Source organism: Kogia breviceps, chromosome 10 (genome assembly GCF_026419965.1).
Source record: "Kogia breviceps isolate mKogBre1 chromosome 10, mKogBre1 haplotype 1, whole genome shotgun sequence".
NCBI lineage: Eukaryota > Metazoa > Chordata > Mammalia > Artiodactyla > Physeteridae > Kogia > Kogia breviceps.
This window is the reverse complement of record NC_081319.1, coordinates 69,840,980-69,849,653: the sequence shown is the minus strand read 5'-3', so window position 1 is coordinate 69,849,653 and position 8,674 is coordinate 69,840,980. Positions and strand designations below refer to the sequence as shown.

General features: G+C 45.0%; 1 protein-coding gene across 15 annotated transcripts in view; it reads left to right on the top strand.

Moving 5' to 3' along the window:
• Positions 1 to 3,859: 3,859 nt before the first annotated feature.
• Positions 3,860 to 8,674, top strand: part of FKBP5 (FKBP prolyl isomerase 5) — a 98,275-nt gene continuing 93,460 nt past the window's right edge. For 9 of the 15 annotated variants that reach the window (XM_059076386.2, XM_059076382.2, XM_059076380.2 and 6 more), the window contains exon 1: positions 3,860 to 4,050. The gene's annotated coding sequence lies outside the window, so the exon portion shown is untranslated. Of the gene's footprint in view, positions 4,051 to 4,420; positions 4,840 to 8,674 lie in introns of all 15 variants that reach the window. The other 6 variants (XM_067006080.1, XM_067006078.1, XM_067006081.1 and 3 more) reach the window with 3 other exon arrangements.

Genomic DNA, 8,674 nt, shown 5'->3' with positions numbered 1-8,674 from the left:
CTCCATACTGTTTTCCATAATGGCTCCACCATGGACGCCTTTTAATTTCTATTTCTTAACTAATTGCCCTGGCTAGGACCTCCAGTACAATATTAAATCGAGGTGGCAAGAGTGGACATCCTTGTCTTGTTCCTTGTTTTGTTTTCTGGGAAATGTATCTAGTTTCTCACTGTTAGGCACGATATTAGTTGTGGTTTTTTGTAGATGTCCTTTATCAGGTTGAGGGTGGCTGCCTGTCTTTACAAATAAAATCTTATTGTTAAATAGCCAGGCCATTCACTGATGTGTTGTTTATGTCTGTTGTGTACTATAATGACAGAGTTGAGTAGTTATGATAGAGACCATATGGCCTGCAAGCCTAAAATATTTACCATCTGGCCCTTTAAGAAAAAATCTACTGACATCTGTTTTAAACTGCTAAATTTGGGGACAGTTTGCTATGAAACAATATATAACTGAAAAAAAAAAAAAACTCCCCATCTTCAGCTGGGACCTGAAAGAACTGTAGCACTGAGTAAGGGGAAACCATAAATGAACAAACCCTCCCACAGACTCTAGTCTAGCTTCAAGTTATCAGAGAGGCTCAGAAAATCAGAAGCCCCTGAAATTGGGTTAAGGTGATCTTAGCTTGCTGGTGTCACAGGATGCCTGCAGAAACAAATGGAAAGCCTTTCTGGAGGAAAATATTATCATCAATGTCTCAAATGATTTTTCAAATACAATGTCCAAAACATAACCAGGTACATGAGGAGATAAAACGACATGAGGAAGAACCAGTAGGAAAAACTGACAATGGAAGTGGACCCCCAGGGACTCCAGATTGTGCTCCTCCCCCCACCAAGGACACAGACCTTAAAACAACTATACTTACTATGTTTAAGGAGAGAAAAGCCAAGCTTGAAAATTAAGTAGGGCACTAAGGGATATAAGAAGTGACAAAGCAGATCTGAAAAAGAACCAGATAGAAATTCTAGAACTAAAAAAAATAGAATAACCAAATTTAAGAGCTCAGTGGATGGGTTTAAGAGGAGAATTTTTTTAAAAAGCTGAAGAGAGAATTAGTGAACTGAAAGAGTCAGAAGAAATTTTTAGAACAAAGCATGGAAGGACAAAAGATAGAAAATACACAAGAAAGGGATGTAGTGAGAAGGTCTAATACATATTTCAACTAGGGGCCCAGAAGGAAAGAGGAAAATGTACAGAAAGAGTATTTGAACATACAATGGCTGAGTTTTTCAAAACTGATGAAAAACTATTTAAAAGGTGATAGCCATGAAATGACAGATATCCATTCCATCAGGTGTTCTGACTCTTAAAATCCTTCATGTACAAATCTACGTTTGAAAGGATTCCGAAACTGACATGGAGGTAGCCCTGAAGTGGATGGAATAGTGCTTGGGTGGGCTGAGTTCAAATACAAACTCTGCCACCTCCAAGCTGTGCCACCTGGAGAAGGTTGCCAAACTTCAGTTTTCTCAACTGATAGATGGGACCAGTAATATAGGCCTACTCCACATTGTCACTGTGAGAATCAGGTGATACAATGCATGTGAACAAACCAAGTTATTTTATTTTTTATTTTTTTGGTTGTGCCGCGCAGCTTCTGGGATCTTAGTTCCCTGACCAGGGATTGAGCCCGTGCCCTGGGCAGTGAAAGTGCAGAGTCCTAACCACTGGACCACCAGGGAATTCCCCATGCCAAGTATTTTAAATGAGATATGGTTTGAGCAGTATCACAAGCATTCCTAGGGGCATTAACAGTGACAGGTAGGATGGGCAAATAATTTGCTGGTCCCATCACAAAATAAAAATGTGGGCCCCTTGTTAAAAAATTATTAAGAATTTCAGGACAGTAACAGCAGAGCATTAATCCGAGCACAGGTTACACTCCCATGAAGCCAGCTGTGGTGACAGGCCTTGCAGAGGACTCCTGTGCACACGAGGAAAGGGTTGCTCATCTCACACCCAGGTGTCTGGAGCCATAGCCCACTTTATCTTTGCATTCTGAAGGGCAGCAATGCTTAGGGAAATTGCAAGCATGCGTGTTTCCAAATGCTGAGGCAGGCAAGTGCAGTGACCGGAGTGGTTTTCTGAGAGAGTGGGTGTGGCCAGCCAGGCTGCCATCAGAACTGTGGAACTGACTGTTCCCCACAGACTCTGGCCTAGGAAAAAAAAAAAAAAGTCTGCAGCTGTATCTACAGGGCCTGTTGTTGTTTGCTGCGGTGTGTTACAACACAGCCTGGCAGCCTCCCGGGTCTTTCTGTCTTCCTCCTGGAAGAGCCTGGTCCCAGACCATGTGACATGGCCACACAGCACTGCAGATTTGCCCACACTGTTCCTTGCTGTTCCCTCAGTTACTAGGCTTTTCCAGGTCTGCATTCTTTTTGCTCCTGCTATTCCCTCCCCCGCCCTGCCAGGGGAGTTCCTTTCCTTCCTCTTCCACATCTGTCAGTCTGGCAAAAACACCATCTTTTAATACTTATCTTTTAAGACTCAGCTCTAGAGTCACCTCTTCCAGGCCTTTCCTGACTCTCCTAGGAAGAGCAAATTCCCCTCTCCTTGGAGTCCTCCACTGGCCTATGCATAGCCACTCCCTATGCAGACATCTGTTACAGTCTCTGAAACATAAGGAGCACTGACATGCAATGTGGATGTCACTGTCTTTTAGGCTGAAGCCCTTAAGGGCTGGGACAGTGTCCTCTCACCTCTGTATACCCTGCACACAGCACAGTGCTTAATACTTGCTGTTAAAAAGCATAGTAGATGCTTAATCAACTGGTGTTAGTATGCAGAGTAGTTTTAATCACCATTGTCTTACTGAATTAATGCACAAATAAATTGTTTCAGCGACTCTCCCTGGCATCTGGTGAAAAGGGAAGCTTCTAGACACTGAGACAGGGCCTTTGCCCTTGACGAGGTTTCAGTGTCAGCTCTAGTGGTTATTTCTGCAGTCAGCACCTCTTGAAGGCGGGATGGTGATTTGTAGAAGCTCGTCATCAATACCTAAATGACCCAGGTGATATAGCTTAGACAGCAGTTGTGGAGCTAGGAGATGTTATGTTTTCATAGGTAATTAATAAGCTTCACAGCAATGGGACTTCAGGTTTCTGTTTCCTCAAAAATGAGATTGAGCTAGCTACTCCCTAAGGCCCAGGTGGCTAGCTCAGTCCCCTCATCTGAATCTCTGGGTGGCCATTTCATTGGAGGGGCCTGAGCACCTCCTGAAGCCGAGTTGCTCAGCAGGCCTACCCTTTCGCAGGTGGCAGAGAACACAGACATCTTTTAAGGCCCTTTGCTCTCTCAGTCACCTGGGATCTCATGTTTGAAACATAGAAAGCCACAGAAAAGCATAGTCTTCACAGTCCCTGAGTGTCCAGAGGGAAGTGGAAGTGATATGTACTACATGCTATGGTTCTCCAGGTGGAATTTTCCCCAGTTCCAAATGGACAACTTTGAGTTCCTGGTATTGTTTGCTGGGGCTAACCTCACACAAGCAAGCCTGGTCTGTCATTCTCCATCCTCAGGGCAGGCCTAGTGGGCAGACAGGAGGGCAGAGCTGTCAGAGAGATCCATATGTTTAGTCAACTAGCTTCTTTAGGCATTAGTTTTCCCAGAGATAAGGGATGGTGTGAGGGGGTGTCGGTCAGTTTCCTCCATCCCTTCCCTCCAGCCCCCACAAAGGGCAAGGGCCAGACACGTGGGCTGGCGTGGAGAGGCGGAGGTTACACCAAGGCGGAGGTGCAAATGGTCGGGGGCGGGGCCTTATTTGCATGGACGGCGCGCGGCCGCCAATCCGGAAGGCGGAGCGACAGCCCGCGCGCCTTTTGGGGGCGGACTGACAGCCCCGCGGCCCTATGGGAGGCGGGTCCTGCGGCCGGCGAGGGTGGGACGGCGCCGGGCGCTGCCCGGGGGATTCGGGCCGGTTCGCGGGCGCTGCCAGTCTCGGGCTGCGGCGTCCGGCGCGAGGGCGGCCTGCTGGGCGGGCTGAGGGGCCAGCGGCTCGCGGGCTAGGCGGAGAGAGACAGAGCAGACGAACAACCGCGGCGACAGGTACTGGCTCCACGGCCGCACGGATGGGGAGGGTGGTCGCTAAGCCCAGGGAGCCGAATTCCCTGCTTCGCGGTCCGGCCGCTGCTGCTCCGCCTCCCCGCCTCCTCACGCGGCTCTCCAGCCCGGGAGCGGCGCGTCGGGGCCAGGGGGCCTGGGGAGCCCCCAGGCGGGCGCGCCGGAGGCCCCTAGCTCCACTGCGGGGCTCCTCTACGTCCCGCCGGGCCGCGGGGCAGGGGCTCCTTCCTGGAGGCACGGAGCCGGCGGCTGCTGGAGCGGCTCCCCGCCCCCCGCCGCGCTCTCTCTCTCGGAGGCGAGGCCGGTCGCGCCTGCTGGTCCTCACCCGGCTTTTGTTTCCCTCCCGGGGTGACAGGTCCCGGCTCCCGTCCGCGGCCCCCGACTCTCCCGAGGCCCGGCGCCCGTGACCGTGGCAGCCCGGAGCAGACGGCGGGACCGGCGGAGAGCCGGGCGGCGCGTGAACAGCAGCTGCCGCGGGCGGGAGAGAAACTTCGCTTTCCGGGGCCCGGGCGGCGGGAGAAGTGGAGCCGGGGTGAGCCGTGCACCGGGACGCCGTGGGCGCGATGGAGCCGCGCTCACCTGGCGGGCCAGCTGAGAGTGAGGATAACGGAGCGTCCCGCCGCCGCCGTCCTGGCTTTCGGTTTGCGCTCCCCGGGAGGTGGGTGTGGATGCGCGTTCACCGCCTTCACCTGCCGCCCAGGGACCAGTGACTGGGAATAGCATCCCCGCTCTCGGCCGCTCGTAGAGGGTGCGGGTGCGGCGCCGTTCTAACAGGTGATAATCCTAGTGCCTGGTGAAAGCAGTGAAAAGTTGTTTCAGAGCTCAGTATTCAGTTCACTCCGGGACGTTATAACGCCTTCTCCCTTAATGATTTCTAAAAAGGTGTGCTGGCCGCAGCATAGGAGTCAAAACTAGTATTGATTGGAAAAAAAAAAAAGGTGGGGGGCGGTTGTTGTCAGCGTGTAGATTGCCTTCTTTCCATTGACTTGCCGGGAGGAACATCTTTGTAAAAATCGGTTTCTGCAGTGGTGGCAAAAGCATGCATAGTAAGGTACAGGTTGTAAATGGAGAATGCAGAACTCTAGATACCCTTCAGTGTGGTTCAGGGTAGCGTGTACGCTTGGCCGCCATTCAGTAAATTCTTCATGAAGCAGTTTGAGCTCGTGGTTTTGGATTTACTTTACAGGAGTGGAATAAGGCTTAGCGTTGAATGGGAGCTTTCTTTGCCTCTCTGAGGGCTCAGAGGAGTGTTTATTTTCATTGTCTTCCCGTTTTGTTAGATTGTAGACAAGGGAAAAGTTAAGGCATATTTTGGTTCAGTATTTTGAGTAGTCTGTGGGAATTCTCCCGTACCCCACCCCCCGCCCCGCATAAGAGTTTTTTTCTTTTTTTTCCAAGGATAGAGTTGAAAAACTTCTTATTCTTGTGGGAAATTTTTGTTATATTTTTCACTTATTTTCTGTTTCTCTTTCTCCCATCTGACCTCATTTAACAATCTACAATTATGGCCCTGACCAATTTAGGGCATCTATAGAAAAAAAGTTTTTAAATAATGTATAATTACTTTAAAATATATTATGAAAGTTATTAATAACATTCATTTGTGAGGAACAGTTGATTTAGATTACTCAGTTATTTTCTTCTAATGTGTCTTTTTAAACATTGTATTTTATTATTTATAGCTGCGTTGGGTCTTGGTTGCTGCGCTCGGGCAGCATGTGGGATCTTCCTGGACCAGGGCTCGAACCCATGTCCCCTGCATTGGCAGGCAGATTCTTAACCACTGCACCACCAGGGAAGCCTCATGTGTGTTTTTTTATATCTATGCTGGGTATGATTTGTACTTAAGAGATGTAAGTTTAACTTCTTTTTTTTTGCGGTACGCGGGCCTCTCACTGTTGTGGCCTCTTCCGTTGCGGAGCACAGGCTCTGGACGCGCAGGCTCAGCGGCCATGGCTCTGTGGAATCTTCCCAGACCGGGGCACGAACCCGTGTCCCCTGCATCGGCAGGCGGACTCGCAACCACAGCGCCACCAGGGAAGCCCAGTTTAACTTCTTAAGGACAGTTATTTTAATTATGATACTTTATTAGTGTTTCATTGAATGGTAATTTTAGTTACGTAGCTAATTAGTAACACCTTTTAAAGGTGAACTCTTTAACCAATAGTCTAGTTGTGACTATTTGGGATTTTTTTTAAAAATCAAAGATGGACTTTATAAAATGTTTTATTTCTCTAAAACAGCAGGCTTATATGCTGTGAGGTGTTTGTCTTTCCAATATTTAACAAAACAAGTGTGTTTCTGAATCTTCAATATTTTTAGTGATGGGAATTTTGGGTGAATTTCTTTTTTAAAACATGATTTTAACCAGTTCAACATGAACATTTTAAAATATTGGATTAGGCAACTAGTGAAATCTTCAATTTTCTGTGTATCCTTGGATTGGAAAAGGATACATATTTTAGGTTGTTTTGTTTCCTAAAGGCTTCTTACCTTAGAACCAGTCTAGAGAAGGAAGAGCATCCTCTTCTCTAGCTGTAGAAGAAGTTATTACTGTTGAAAGCTGAGTGGGCTTTTTGATGTTTAGTGAAGGTAGATTGTTTGAACAGTGACTCGTGCAGAGTGGGTTTTATTCTGTATAAGTAGTTCTAAGGAATCTTATGAGACTGGGGTTATGGGTGATGTATATAATTGTCCTTTAAAGTGTATAGGAATATATTAGTTTAACTACTATGTGTAATTAGAAGTTTTATAGTCATTATCCTATAATGATGCTTAAATATACCACATATCATAAATTAAAGCTATATATCTTAGTTTTATTTATGTAAAGCATATTTGGGGAACTTTAACTATAAAAGTGCCCTTTAATTAAAAGACCACTTTCAAATTCAATTTTTACATATTTTAATTACTGATTGTTGTCCACTTTAACTTGCGGTAGACCATATCATAAAATTATCAACCACATTACAGTTTCAAAATTAAGCATAAGTTGAATTCTTGCATCTACACAATAAATGTTGGGAGTGTTTTTAAGTCACTGACCCTCAGGTGTGGCTTCTTTTTAGTTTTGGGGTGGGCAAATATTTTTGAATGAATAAAGCTACAAAAGAACAGGGACACATATTAAGCCAGCTAAATTTGAGGGTAGATCACATGATACTGTTAGACATTAATACTGCTTTATTTAACAGTAGTTTGCATGCTATATCTGTCATTAAGAATATTTTCTGTAGGCCTTTAATATAATTTTCCACAATTCCTAACAAAGAATCTATATTGTATATATTTTGGCACACTAAATTCTGTAATTATTTTATGCTGAACAATTAAATATTTTATACATTTTATAATTCTGAGACTGTGTGAACTTTCTAACCTAGCTGATTAGTAATTAGATTTTATTTTTTCATTGTTTTACATTCTGAATTTTTTTTACAGCACATTTTTAACTTCTGACATTATGTCCCCAAAAGTGTAAGGAAAATTAAATCTACACTCACCAGAGATTATGTGGACGTTGGCAGGTAAATCACGTAACTATTGATTTAAAAACAGTAGCCACGGGACTTACCTTGCTGGTGCAGTGGTTAAGAATCTGCCTGCCGATGCAGGGGACACGGGTTCGAGCCCTGGTCTGGGAATATCCCACATGCTGGGGAGCAACTAAGCCTGTGCGCCACAACTACTGAGCTGCACTGTAGAGCCCGCGAGACACAACTACTGAAGCCTGCACACCTAGAGCCCGTGCTTCGCAATAAGAGAAGCCACCGCAGTGAGAAGCCCACACACTGCAGCTAGAGAGAGCCTGCGCCCAGCAACGAAGACCCAATGCAGCCAAAAATAAATAAATAAATTTATTTAAAAAATAAATATGTATATATATAGTACATTTGAGTTGTATGGTCTTGAAATTGTTCATTGTGTGGAAGGAAGAATAAAAGATGGAGAAAGAGCAAAGGCTAGAAGAGGTTTTTTTTTTCCTTTTGTAGTTGCAAACCCTTCCTAAAGCAGATGATGGTAAATTTCTGGAACCGTTCGTAGTGTTCAGCCTCAGTCTTGGCAATTTATGTAAGATGTTAAATAAGGAGCCACTCCTAGTCCCCTGAAAATGATCATCTGATTATCAAAAACAGGGTTGGGAATTTCAAATTGATCTCATCAAAAATCAGATTTGTGTGTATGTTTCTCAGTGTTCTATCTCTGGAAATTAAAGATCCTCTTCTACTGTCTGCCGAAAATTACATGTAGAATTTGAAGGTTAGAATGTCTCTATCACAGACTTAATGCTGTAGTAAGTTACTTTTTGGAACGGAGAAAACATTCTAGCCTTTTTCAGAATATACAGTATTCTGAATGAGGATGAAATGGTCTTTACCCATGTTAAATATTAGCCAATGGAATTATTTCCATGTTTTAAACTTTTTACAAAGCAAGACAGTAAAATAAAATATTGGATTTGGCCCCTAGCATAAAAAATTATTACATGGTGGATGGTAATATTTAATGTTTTGAAATTCTAGTATGAGAAGGGGATTTGTTGTGAGAAGAATGGTATTTCATTGAAGCAAAACAGGGTAACTTACATGGAAAGAAATTTGTTTCT